Here is a 14,088-nt window from a genome sequence, read left to right on the forward strand (position 1 = left end):
TTAAACTCCCCCCCCCCAAAAAAAAATAAATGAGGAAATTATTGGACTGTTTTAGAGGTCCCTTCTTCCCCATCCAGGAAACTTGTTGCTGTTTAGTCGTGTCCGACTCTTCGTGACCCTATGGACCAGAGCACACCAGGCACTCCTGTCTTCCACTCCCTCCTGCAGTTTGGGCACTCAGGGCTGATTTCCTTCAGAATGGATAGGTTTGATCTTCTTGCAGTCCATGGGACTCTCAAGAGTCTCCTCCCGCACCATAATTCAAAAGCATCAATTCTTCGGTGATCAGCCTTCTCTATGATCCAGCTCTCACTTCCATCCATCACTACTGGGAAAACCATAGCTTTAGTTAAACAGACCTTTGTCCTGCAAACTAGGTTGCAGCAACAGAGGCGACCAAACGCAACCTCTCCACCCTGAAACTGAGGTTGCCCTGAAATCACATCTCTCCTTGCAGTTCATCTTGAAAGGAGCTAATCTATTCTAGCCAATAGGAGGCTTGTTTCAAACATAATTGTGGCGCAGGTGGATGTTTTCAGCCAGTAAAGTCACATCTAGGGATGGAAGGGGATGGCTCAGTTGTCTCCAATATAAGGCTTTTTGCAAGCCTGGTTGTTGCAGGTGCTGGAGATTGCACCCAGAGTGAGTATTAGCCATCCCCACCTCATCTGTACTCTTCAGGAAGTGCATTCACACACAACACTTTCTTCAAGCCTACTTGCTGGTAAGAGGGTGAGGAGAGTGTGTGTTATGTGTGGTTGCCAGGGTGTGTATAGCTGTTGTGCGAGTCCTGTTGTGTTTATGGTCCTCAAAGGGTCGGTGATACCAATGTAGCAGCATTTATTGCAGAGTGTTTAAAAATGCCTGAGCATTGTGATGTAGCATGAGAGAAAAATTGGTGTGTGTGTGTGTGTGTGTGTGTGTGTGTGTGTGTGTGAGTGAAATGTTAAACTGAAACAAACCCAATTGTTGGAGCCTGTTGTTAAGTAGTTAATGATGTGTTTATATTTGGTAATCTTGACAAGTACAGTACTTGGAAGCATATTGCAAGAACTCGGCATGCTATATAACAAATTCCAGAGGGATCGGCCATCTTAATCTGTGGCAGCAAAAACAACAGAGAGTCTTGTGACACTTTCAAGGCTAATAGTTTTACAGCACAATCCTATTCAGAAGTAAGTCTCTGTGCTATATTACATTGGTCTCAGGGATGGTGTTAAACCCCCCCTCCACAGATAAAATGAAGAAGAAAATTGGATGAGCTTAACCAAAGAAAAATCAATGTAGTATTTAATTTTCCAGAGCTGGTTTTACAACTACAGTGAAAGTTGCCATATTAGAAGTCAGACTACACACACACAGGCACATACTTTTTGGCTTTTGGCCCATCATATAACTATAGTATATAGAGCAATTAGCTGATTCTGATCTTTTTTAAAACACACACACACTAACCTGTCTGAAGGAACCAAACTGCAGCTTAAATCGATCCTCAGAAAATTATGAGCCAAAATTAAAATGATGTGTTTCACAGAATAATAGTTTTAGCGACAAAGATGAGTGTAATAGCTGAAAATGCATGAACCTATTACACCTGACAAATGGGAGATAATGAAGGGGTGTGTCCTTCCAACATGCTGAGTTTTAATCGCCAGCCGTAGTCTAATTGCCATCACAGATACAGATATAGGAGCTCTCAGAACTTTAAATTGGGATGGGAGGGTAGTATAAATTAAGGAGCCGATATAAATTAAGAAGTTACGTACAAAACGCTGTTTTCTCTCTGATAGTTCACCCTGGTCCAAGCTTTGTGCCTGTGCAGAAGCTACACTGGGGATGGTAGAAACTATGGCCCTACAGATACTACAACTCCCATCATCCCTGACCATTGGTTATGCTGACTGGGGCTGATGGGAGATGGAATTCAGTAGCTTCTGGCAGTTCAAAGGTTCTAGTCTATACCGTTCAAGGCTTTTAGGGTGCATATCTTGGGTCATGCCGCACTGCAGAATGTCTTGTGTAAGCCTTGTGCAGTTGAACCTTGGTTGTCGAATGCCTTGGTACTAGGACGTTTTGGCTCCCGAATGCCACAAACCTGGAAGTGCGTGTTCCAGTTTGTGAACGTTTTTTGGAAGTTGGACGTGGCTTCTGCAGCTTCCGATTAAGTGCAGGAAGCTCCTGCAGCCAGTCGGAAGCTGCGCCTTGGTTTTCGAACCGTTTCGGGAGTCGAACGGGCTCCCGAAATGGATTAAGCTCAACAACCAAGGTACGGCTGTATAGTTCTTGCACATTTGCAAATACTTTATGCTGAGATGCTAAGGATCAAGATAGAGGTTCCGGCTCTAGAATTCGTTCGTACAGTATTTTTTGCCAAAGAAGAAATCTTTTCCAAAAAAAGAGAAAAGGAATCAAATCCTTTACCTGTCACGGCCTTTGTTTTGTTGTCACTGCTGGCTGCGATCTGCACCTGTTGTAGGTGGGTGGCAAGAATAGCAGGGAGTCACCATAAACCGGCAACAGGACTCAGCCAGAGCCCTTCTATGACCGGGTCAAACACACACTCCGTCCAGGGTCATGGCCAGGTTACCAAGTCAAGGCTGGCAATTCTCTGTGCTAATGTTTTGTTTCTCCTCTATTCACCCCGCTTAAGTGGTTGCATTCCCAATGTCACCTTCACTCCAGAACAGCAGCATAAAATTAGCAGAAATATGCAAAACATTTTATTTATTTTTGAAGCTGCAGAAGGGGAAAATCATATGTTGCTTTGGAACCTGTGTTTATATTAGAGTTTTGAAACGTGCATTTTTTAAAAAGTGCAATAAAATAAGTAAGCTCTGTGTTTCCGATGCATAGACTTTTCTTCTCCTCCTGGAAGATTATTAAAACAGATTTCTTTTCCTTTTTTTGCTCCAGACTAGACATGAAAATTAAATGATATTGGGTTTTTTTCTGTTTGGAGCTTATAAATAACTTCTACAATGAAGCACACATACAAGCTGCAAAGAATCTGGTTCTAATTACTTGTACTCTAGTTGAACTTTGGCGTTTCCTTTGACTTTCTGTCGAATGTATGTGAGCCGTGTGCTTTGCACTTCTGGAGTGAATTTGTGTGCGCTCACACCACACACCCAGATCCAGACTGACTCTTTATTTGGTGCCAGTGAAAATGAGGGTTAACAGAATGTTTTGACCAAATGCAACACTTTGCCATTCACCCTAATTAGCTGAAATTGCTCTATCCCACCAGGGACTCAGAGCTGAATGTTCCAACTTCCCTTGGGGCTATCCAGGAAATGCCATTTGCTTTACAACTTCTTATTCTTTTAAGGCTCAGCTGTCTGAAGAGACCACATTAAAACCCAGCATTTAATAATCCACGTTTGTTGTAATATATATATATATATATATATATATATATATATATATATATGTAAAGAAAGAGATTTCATAAATGCTTGCCCTGTTTTTAATCAGCCACAACATTAAAACCCTTCTATCTGTCAGCAGGGTTTCACTAACAGTAAATTAGCTCTTGTAAAGCACACTTCGCTTACTTAAAGATCTTATCTACAGCTTTAGCTAAACTTTATAAAAACAATCAAATGTGAAGACTTGTGACTTAAAGCTATTGTTTAAGGAATTCTTAAGTGGGTCTCAGGTGCCTCTTGGTGAGTTAAGGTTGTAGAGCACAGCAGCAACATAAACTTAATTTACTCATTTTGAGGAAATCTGTTTCTAGAATTGTATTATTTCTTTAGCTGGATGTTGTTTGGCAACCTTGCTTCATCTGTGCGCACACCTAGAACTGCCTTCTTTTTTTCTTTCTGCTTTGTTCAGACTTGTACTTTGTTTCTGTACAAAGCACCGTTCTTTTGGATTTAAGCCTCTTACCCTGGCAAGTAGGACCTGGTTTTATAATGTGTTAGTAATTGAATTCATTTGAACCAGTGTTGCAACGCCTTTAGATACTTATCAAATATTTTTTTACTGTGCAAAATGCTTTAATCATCTTTATTTCTTTTTCCTTCGGAGAAACGTTGTGAAGTAGGTAGGTCACGGTTCCCATTTTGCAGCCAGGGAATTGGAATGGCAACCTGTCTATGAGTTAGACTTTATAGGGAAACCAGCCTCCTTTAAAAAAAAGTTTTATACTTTTCAAGTTTATACATTTTATTAGTTTTACAATCAATTTTACATTTCAAAATTTGGCTTCCTTTCCCCTCTTTCTGTGATTCCTTAAATTTATTTTTTTTAATATCTTCTGCATATCCAAATTCATTTAATTATCTACTTTAAATATATACTCTTGTGAAGCTGCAGGTTATTGAAATAATCCTCCTAAAGTTTTTATCTGTTTGCAATTTATCTGCAAATATTCCATAAACCATTTCCATTCTTTTATAAAAAGTTTCTTATCTTGATTTCTTATTCTTCTGGTAAGTTTCGCCATTTCTGCATATTCCACAAGTTTTTGTATCCATTTTTCCTTTGCTAGGACTTCTGCTTCTTTCCACTTTGGGGCAAATAGCATTCTTGCTGCTGTAGTAACATACATAAATAAATTTATGTACAATTTAGGTAGTTCTGTCCCTATAATTCCCAAAAGAAAAGCTTCTGTGTTTTGTTTTTTTAATAAAAGTTATTTTGAACATCCTTTTCAATTCATTGTATAGCATTTCCCATTTTACAGGTAGGGAACAGGACTGGCAACCTGTCAAATGAGTTTGACTCTATAGGGAAACCAGCCTCCTAGTCCTCCATTACTGCACATGGGTGTACTGGGATGCTCATCATAGACATTTTGCCGCCTGAGGCGGACTAGAGGACCGCCTCCCTCCATTCCATGTATATAAATTGAATGGGCTGGCCATTGACTCTTACTAAAGCACTTGCTCTGGAAGGCAGCAGACCATGTGCAACACACAACTCTCTGACAGAGAGCAATGGGGCTCAGAAAGAAAGCTGCCACTCATCTTGAAGCGATTGCCTCACACTGCCTAACGGTAGGGACAGTCTTTTACTCAGCACCAGCCCTTTTATTCTCCTCTTAGCAATGGCTGTTCATGCAGTAATTCACTGGCGGACTACCAACTTCCACCACTCAATGGGGGAAGGGAGACAGCACCCTTGTCAGAGGTCCCACATGGATAGACAAACTAAGGCCCAGGGGCCGGATCCGGCCCAATCGCCTTCTAAATCCGTCCCACAGACAGTCTGGAAATCAGCGTGTTTTTACATGTGGAGAAGAAGAGAAGAGTTTGGATTTGATATCCCGCTTTATCACAGCCGAGGCGCACAACTACCAAGTGGATAGAAGCATCCCACATCAACTACTAATGTTGCTGAATGTACATTACAGTGCGGAGTAGTTTTTAACGTTTCAGACTAGGACCTGAGAGACTAGGGTTCAAATTCCCAGTTGGCCATGAAGCTCACTTGGTGACTCAGGCCAGTCACTGCCTCCCCTCCTAACCTTACCTCACAAGGTTGTTGTGGGATTAATTGAAGAGGGTGGGGAGAATCATGTACTCTTTGAGCTCCTTGGAGAAAAAGGTGGGATGTAAATGCGATGAATGAATGAACTGACACTGTCCACAAAGGGTGTCGGATCTTGTTGTTGAATGCCACTGAATGGGGAAGCTGAAGATGGTAGTCCACTTGCAAACTGCTGCGTGCCTGTAAGAATTAACGTGCAAAGGAGGGAGCGAGAGAGAGAGAGAGAGAGAGAGAGAGAGAGAGAGAGAGAGAGAGAGAAACCCCTAAAACGTAACAATTACTTGCCACATCCTGCGCCCATTTGCTTACTTGACTGCTCAAAGCCACATCTTGCCCACCATTACCTATTTGTTTCTGCTTGATAGGAGTTGGCAAAAACTCAACATCTGCTTAGAAAGCTGGGTTACTTCACTGAGCAATACACCCAGATCGTTGCAGCCCTTCCTGTGAGGTTAGGCTGCAAAACAGTATTTGTAGTCCATTCATAAGAAATCCATTGAAGAGCCAGGAATATTCCAGGCCCCTCTGGTTCAATAACTCTGGAGATAAGTGATGTGGATTTCTATTGGCAGCTGAAAATTTCTGGTTGTATAAATACTTCGCTGCGATGGATAGAACTCAGTAGCAGTTAATTATTTCCTGTGTAAAACCAATACTTGGATTACTGTTTTAGAGCTTTTAGATAGACATTTCCCCAGATTTATCAGCTTCAAGACTATTTTGCCAGAGAGCTCAGTGGTAGCTTTTTCTGCGTGTAGTTGGCTCTGAATTGTGCATCTGCAAAGCTGTCTTGATATCTTGAGTAACCCAAATTCCAATAGGTTGATAGCATCAGCCTGAATTTTGTTTACGCATAGTCAGCAGTTTGACTACTGTAGGTGGTGGATGTTGGTCTTATTGTTTGCTCTGGGACCATAAAAAACAGGGAGCACAGTTGTTTTTAATGCCCATGTATCTCAACTACCTCAAAACCTAAAAAAACATCTTTGTAGCCTGATAGAGCTGAATGTTTTGAGTTTTATTACAGGGGTTTTATCCTCTCCTAGACTGTTTGGGAACTGCATGCTTGGAATAAGGAGAGCAGAATGTTTGAGACCTCTCAAGGGCATTTGATGAACCTAATTTTAATTTAAAAGGACTAATAGATTATTGATTTAAGCAGCAAGACTGTGCACCAATCGATTCCCAGAGCACTGTATGCCTATTCTAAATAGCAACAAAAATTATAATTGAGAAAATTCTGCTTCTGCCTTCCTTTAGAAACTATTTGAAAAGCTGGATCTGTACATGTTTGTTTTGAACTGGCTGGTTGGCACACGCTTTTCTGTGTCCCACTTGGGAAGCCTTACAGAAATTAAGCAATCTGTTCCTCTGGGCTACACTGTCAGTGTGGAAAGAGTATTGCAGTTGTCTGCTCCTCTGACTACACTCTTAGATAATCTTTTGATTTCTGTCATAGTAATAATCTATCTGTGAAGAAATCAATTTGGAGGACCTGGAAATAGTTCAAATTGGGACCTCACATTTTCCTTCGAAACGCTTTCTGAAATGGGGTGCGCTGAGATTCTGAGGGGCTTCTTCAGAATCTCAGGGCACCCCATTTCAGAAAGTGTTTTGAAGGAAAATGTGAGGGCCCAATTTGAACTAGCTCCAGGTCCTCCAAATTGATTTCTTCACAAATAGATTAACTTGCAAAGCGTAAGGAAGGACTTCATGGTATTTAAAGCTCCCTGCACCCGTGCTAACCAACACTTGAAGAGGTTGCTTCTGAGCATGGGCATAGCCAGGATTTTTGTTAGGCGAGGGGCAGGCCTTTTGTTGGGGGAGCAGAACATCAGTTTGCTATGTATTTTTATCGATTTAGGGGGGCAGCTTCCCCTCTGCCCCCCCCAGCTACATCCATGCTTCTTGAGATTTACAGATTGCTTATTGATGTGTCCATGTGTGAGTTAAAGAACCTCAAAGATATATGGAAGGGGGGATTTAGGAATTCAGATGGATTACCATGCCTGGGAAAACCTGTGGCCTCAATCCCTATTTATAACCACCTCAGATAAGATTTAGGAAGCAGGGCTCAAAGGTCTCTTGTGTTGGCACTGGACCCCCCAAGAGATGATCTCAACTCCACAAGTCCACCTCATCTCCATGGTGGAGGGGTGTTTGTTTGTAAAGGGATTTTCTTACATAGGTGGTGGGGGTGCCCTAAACTCTTTTGTGACTGGGCAATTAAGGAGATAATCCATTACCTGCCAAACATTGACTTTAGACTAGGGAAACCACCTCCAGTCTGCTTTTGGTGCATGAAGAATGAATCTCCTTATTACTGGCAGCAGCTAGAATCTCTAGGTGCTGGAAATCAAGGAAGAAACCTTCTAAGGCGGGGTTAGGTGAATAGTGCATGGGGTATGAGCATCTTACACAGCACCATAAAGTGGCAGAGGGTAAATCAGAGTGGGACCAATTCAAAAATACTTGGGTTTCCACTTCTTAGTTTTATGCTGGCGTATCCACCAGCATCAACCTGTGTGTGGAGATGCTTTGTACTTACGGACTGAACTTTGCAACTGTTATACAGTTGTATTGTTTGTTGAAGTTTTTTTTTAAAAGAAAGAAAAGCTGTAAAAAAAGAACTCCCTGACATTCTGGAATTCTAATCAACAGTAATAATAATAATAATAATTTTTTATTTATACCCCGCCCTCCCCAGCCAAGGCCGGGCTCAGAGCGGCTTACAAGCAATAATAAAAACAAGATGAATGATTACAAACTTAAAAACAAAAATAAAACACAACAATTAAAATAATGGAACATTAAAATATTAAAATGTAGCCTGATCGCAGGAGGAGAAGGAAAAGAAGGGGGGAAAAGAGAGAGGGGGGGGAGGGAGGGAATCAAACTGGCTCCGAGCCAAAGGCCAGGCAGAACAACTCTGTCTTACAGGCCCTGCGGAAAGATATCAGATCCTGCAGGGCCCTGGTCTCATGAGGCAGAGCGTTCCACCAGGCCGGAGCCAGAGTTGAAAAGGCCCTGGCTCTGGTCCAAGCCAATCTAACTTCCTTAGGGCCCGGGACCACTAGGGTGTTGTTATTTATGGACCTTGAGGCTCTCCGTGGGGCATACCAGGAGAGGCGGTCCCGGAGGTACGAGGGTCCTAGGCCGTGAAGGGCTTTAAAGGTCAAAAGCAGCACCTTAAATCTGACCCTGTACTCCACCGGGAGCCAGTGCAGCTTGAAAAGCACTGGGTGAATATGCTCCCATGGCAGAGACCCCGCGAGGAGCCTCGCTGCAGCATTCTGTACCCGCTGGAGTTTCTGGGACAGCTTCAAGGGCAGCCCCGCATAGAGCGAATTACAGTAGTCAAGCCTGGAGATGACCGTCGCATGGATCACTGTGGCCAAGTCAGGGCGGGAAAGGTAAGGGACCAACTGCTTGATGCGGCGAAGGTGGAAAAATGTCGCCTTGGCTGTTGCTGTAACCTGCGCCTCCATGGAAAGGGAGGCGTCAAGGATTACACCCAAACTCTTAACGGAAGGCAATGGCACTAATTGGGCCCCTGCAAGAGAAGGGAGTTGGTCCCTCATCCCCATGCCATCCCGACCTAGCCATAGGACCTCAATCTTCGAAGGATTTAGTTTCAATCGGCTCCCACGAAACCATCCAGCCACAGCTTCCATGCATCTGGTCAATGTGTTTGGGGCCGAGTCGATGTGGCCATCCATCAGCAGATAGAGCTGAGTGTCATCAGCATATTGGTGACAGCCCAGCCCAAAGCTCCGGATAATCTGGGCAAGGGGGCGCATAAAGATGTTAAAAAGCATCGGGGAGAGAATTGCGCCCTGCGGCAGTCCACACACCAAGGAGTGGCGCGACGACATTTCCCTCCCTAGTGCCACCCTCTGTCCCCGACCAGAGATAAAAGAGCACAACCAGTTACGGGCTATGCCCTGTATCCCCACGTCTGCGAGGCAGTGGTCCAGAAGATCATGATCGACCATGTCAAAGGCTGCTGACAAATCTAAAAGGATCAGCAGTCCTGACCCGCCTCGATCCAGTTGTCTACGGAGATCGTCTGTTAAGGCAACCAGAGCCATCTCCGTCCCAAAACCAGGACGGAAACCGGACTGAAATGGATCTAATGCCGATGTTTCCTCCAGAAACCTACCAAGCTCGCTCAATTACCTTACCCAGGTATGGAAGATTTGAAACTGGGCGGTAATTGGATAGGTCTAAGGGATCTAATGAAGTTTTTTTTAAGAGTGGACACACCACTGCCTCCTTCAGTTCCCCTGGGAATGTCCCCGTGTCAAGGGACAAATTGATAATTTCAACCAGAGGGGTCCGCGCAACATCTGGACACTCCCTAATCAGCCAAGACGGGCACGGATCAAGGAGGCAGGTGGTGGGCCTACTAACTTGGAGGAATCTATCCACATCAGTAGGGAGTATCCGATCGAAATGGTCCAACACTGGACCTGAAGTCATTCGAGGGGCCTCCAGTTCAGTCACTGTATCTAAATTGGCAGGGAGGTCACGGCGGAGCAATAGGACTTTATCCGCAAAAAAAACTCGCGAATGCCTCACAGCTGTGGGTTGAATTTGTGCTTAAATTTGATTGTCCTCCTAAGGATGTTATTGACCTAATTATTCTAAAAAGTTGTGCCGGGCGAGAGCTAGCGGATGCAATGGAAGCTGCAAAGTAAGATTTCTTAGCAGCTTTCATAGCCATCTCATAGGCTTTCATAAGCGTCCTATAAGATGTTCTTGAGGCTCCGTCACAAGTCCGTCGCCATACTCGCTCTAGCCGTCTGAGATCCCGCTTCATTTTCCGGAGCTCCTCAGTAAACCAAGGGGCCCGGTTTCGACGGGGTCGCAGAGGGCGCTTAGGTGCGATCTCATCAATGGCTGCCAAGAGCCGGTTATTCCAGTCCTCAACAAGGTCATCTAATGAGTCGCCAGGAGGAGCAGGGTTCCGCAAGGCTTGCCGGAATCTATCAGGATCCATCAGTTTTCGCGGACGAGCCCAAATAGGTTTGCCACCCGAGCCAGGGAGGAGCGGGAAGTCAATCTTGGCTTTCAGAGCGTAGTGATCAGACCATGGCACTTCCACAGCAGGGAGCATGATCACATCTATGCCAGCCCCAAAGATCAGATCCAGCGTGTGGCCTGCTTGATGGGTAGGGCCCAAAACAACCTGGGAGAGCCCTAGTGTTGCCATGGAAGTCACTAGGTCCAGAGCCTGTGAGGAGGGAGCGGCATCGGCATGGACATTGAAGTCTCCCAAAACCAGTAGGTTTGGGAACTCCAAGGCCCAGCCTGCCACCACCTCCAGCAGGTCTGACAGGGTGGCTGCAGGTGTGCTGGGTGGTCGGTACACCAGCCAGACAGCCAAGCTCTCCTTGGTGCCCCACACGAGACCAACACATTCAATGCCGGAGATCGCCGGTGATGACAGAGCTCTGAAAGAGCAATCCTCCCGGAATAACAACGCTACTCCTCCCCCCCCGACTCACAGTCCGCGATTGATGGAGGATAGAGAAACCTGGGGGTGTTATCTCATGTAGGGAGACTACTTCGCCTTCCCGTACCCAGGTCTCCGTCATGCAAGCCAGGTCAATCCCCTGTGAGACAAAAAAGTCACGCATGGTGGCGGTTTTGTTGCCTATGGACCTGGCATTGCACAGTACCAATGTCGGAGGTGTGTAATCCTTGCTCTTCCTACCCTCATGCCTTGGGATGGGGCGTAGATTGGAAGGGGTACGAGGATCACTGCATCTCGAAACCCTTCGCCGATAAAGATATCTAGCCCCACCGCCATTCCTCCCTAGCCCTTCACAGTAGCCAGTGATGAAACGTGGGGTCAATGAAAAGACAGAATTTAAGAAATGTGGCAGATATAATATACTGCAAATCTGAATCGGTATTTGTTTTTCAATAGAAGAATGTCCCATGAGGCCAATACTTGAGTCTCTGTAGAGGTTTTGCTCTTGTCTTTTTGCTACATAAAAAGCTTTGCCATTTCTCTGAATCATCAGACAAACCTAGCTATTTTGCCTAAGGTTGGGGTTTTTTAATGCTTAAGGTTTACATCTATTTATGCTTAATTCAGTTTATAGTGCGAATATAAAACACGTAGCAGCTGGAAGGCAAGTTGAGTTTTGTCTTATACACTTAAATCATTCTCTTTTGGCAAAATAACTCCAGAGAGCCTCAGCACTACCTTTTAGTGTCAAAATGCCCCAAGAAACAGCAAAAGAAGAACATATATTGCATATCCACAGGGAATTGAAATAATTATGGATTTTAGGCACCAAAATCCTAAATATGTGTATAGTTTTATGGTGCCCCTAAAATATTATTGGCAGTATCATATAGTGTTCTGTGACATTTTTTATTGTTGGTGCAGATGTTGACACTTTGAATCATGAGAACGTATGCCATTCTTCAGCATGTTGTAGGAATGGAGTGCATTGATGTTTACATCCTGGAAAACCTTTTACGTAATTGTGAAGATAATAATTTGGTTTTCGGGAAGCAGGACCAAGGCCCAGTTTACACAGACATACATGGTGGACAGGAAGAGACCAGTGATATCTTCCCAGACCAAGAGATAGCCCAAATACTGCTTTTCATATGGTTTGCTCCACAGCTCCAATAATCACTGATGGTTGACCATGCTGGATGGAGCTAGTGGGAGTTGAAGAAGGCACCACTTTGGCAATTTCTGCCTTAAAAGATAGTACCATGTTGTAGGTGGGTACAAAATAAAATGAGTCAGTGCCTTTCCTGCTCATAGAAAAGAAGATTAAATAATCCAGTCTAGTCTTCTCATCCTTCGTTTGGGAGGTGTTCTTTGCGTGTTCAGAGGATTGTTCAAATGTGCAACTCTTCCCACTTTCCACTGTGGTTTTAAGTGGTGCAACCCAGAAAAACATTATATAATACAGTACAGTGGAACCTCGGTTTTTAAACGTCTCCATTGACGAACATTTCGGTTTTCAAACGCCATAAACCCGGAAATAAATGCTTTGGTTTTCGAACACGCCACGTGTGGGCTTCCTCTGAGTGCAAGATCCTGAGGCCTGGCTGTCGGCTATTGAGTTTTCAGTTTTCAAACATTTCGGAACTTGAACAGTCTTCCGGAATGGAATACGTTCAAAAACTGAGGTACCACTGTGCTTCTAAATACATGAGAACCAGAGATACACTTCTTTCGTAATACAATCAGCACTGTTGCAAATTTGTTACTGTTTGTTCATTTGCCATGAAACAAGTGCATCCCTTTTATCTGTATTGACCTGAGATGAGTGGGCAGGTTTTACATGACAGGGTTACAAAGTAGGGGGCTCTGTGAATGTTTTGCTATTACTGTATTTATTGGTTGTGCATAGTTCTCTGGTTTCTGTTGGCTCTAGCCCTCGGTAGCTTTGGCTCATTTAACCAAAGGTTTGCATGATGGGGAGCCTGTGGCCCTCCAGATGTTGTTAAACTCCAACTGGTTGTGCTGGTTGGGGCTGATGGGTTTTGGAATCGAACAACATCTAGAAGGCCACAGGCTCCCTACCCATCTTCTAGTCTGTTTGCTGCTGGAGTGGAGATAGGTGTGTGTGCATGCATGCCACCTAAAAATAAAATATATATTAAAATAACATATATATTGATATTAAGCAGAGTTTGCATGTAGTTTCCAATTTAGCCAGCCTATCAGAAAAAAATAGAAAGTATTGTATATATTGTGTTCCTTGATGTAGACTGTTGGCAGTGACGGATTTATGGCTGTGCAGGGTGGTTTTCCTGCACAGGGTACCAAGCTGAGGGGCTGCAGAATTGAGTAGACCCATAATTAAAAAGTTTGCAGTGGTTAGCCCAAGACTTTCCAGAGTAGACTTTGTGTAGGAGAAAGATTCAAATCATATTCTTTTCATGGATGGACACACACACACACACACACACACACACACACACACACAGGCACTCTTCATGGAAGGTGTCTTTAATGTCTTTTTTTTTGTATTCTAATTTGTCATATTAATTTCTCAATTTAGGCTCTAGACCATAAAGTGTTTAAGTTTTTGACTAATACGTGGGTTGCATTTTATTATTCCCTTGTTTACTGATATTGTTTATGCATTCTGAATATTTAATTGAATTAATGTGTTTTCAGTATTGATTTCAAAGTTCATTTGCAGCTTGGCTGTTGCATTTTTTAATCTGATATTTTGTTCACATTGATTGCCTTTTGAAATAATTATATTAATTACAGTATGATGTTGTTAGCCACCTTGGCCTATTTCTGGGGGGACAAACAGGGTGCAAATAAATTAAATGAATGAAGCACTTGCTGGTTTTTGCAACACTCTACAAAGCAGGTGTGCAAAGCTTACCCGACAGGCAGCTCAGGGGATTTACTATGCTCTGCACATTAATGCTTCCTGGAAGGACAGAGTGGGCACATTAATAGAGATGGTTTTGAATGTCTGAACTGGCCCAATGTAATTATCTGTCTTAAATGTTGCACCTCCCAGAAAAAGTTACATTTGAAATGGGAGATCTGTTGCGTGGATCAGCTGGTGGCATATGACAAAGCCAATATCT

General features: G+C 43.6%; 1 protein-coding gene across 12 annotated transcripts in view; it reads left to right on the plus strand.

Moving 5' to 3' along the window:
- RARB (retinoic acid receptor beta) overlaps positions 1-14,088 on the plus strand; it is a 343,315-nt gene that overhangs the window by 253,486 nt on the left and 75,741 nt on the right. The window lies entirely within an intron of this gene.

This window comes from Podarcis gaigeae (genome assembly GCF_964106915.1).
Source record: "Podarcis gaigeae genome assembly, chromosome: 12".
NCBI classification, from domain to species: Eukaryota; Metazoa; Chordata; class Lepidosauria; order Squamata; family Lacertidae; genus Podarcis; species Podarcis gaigeae.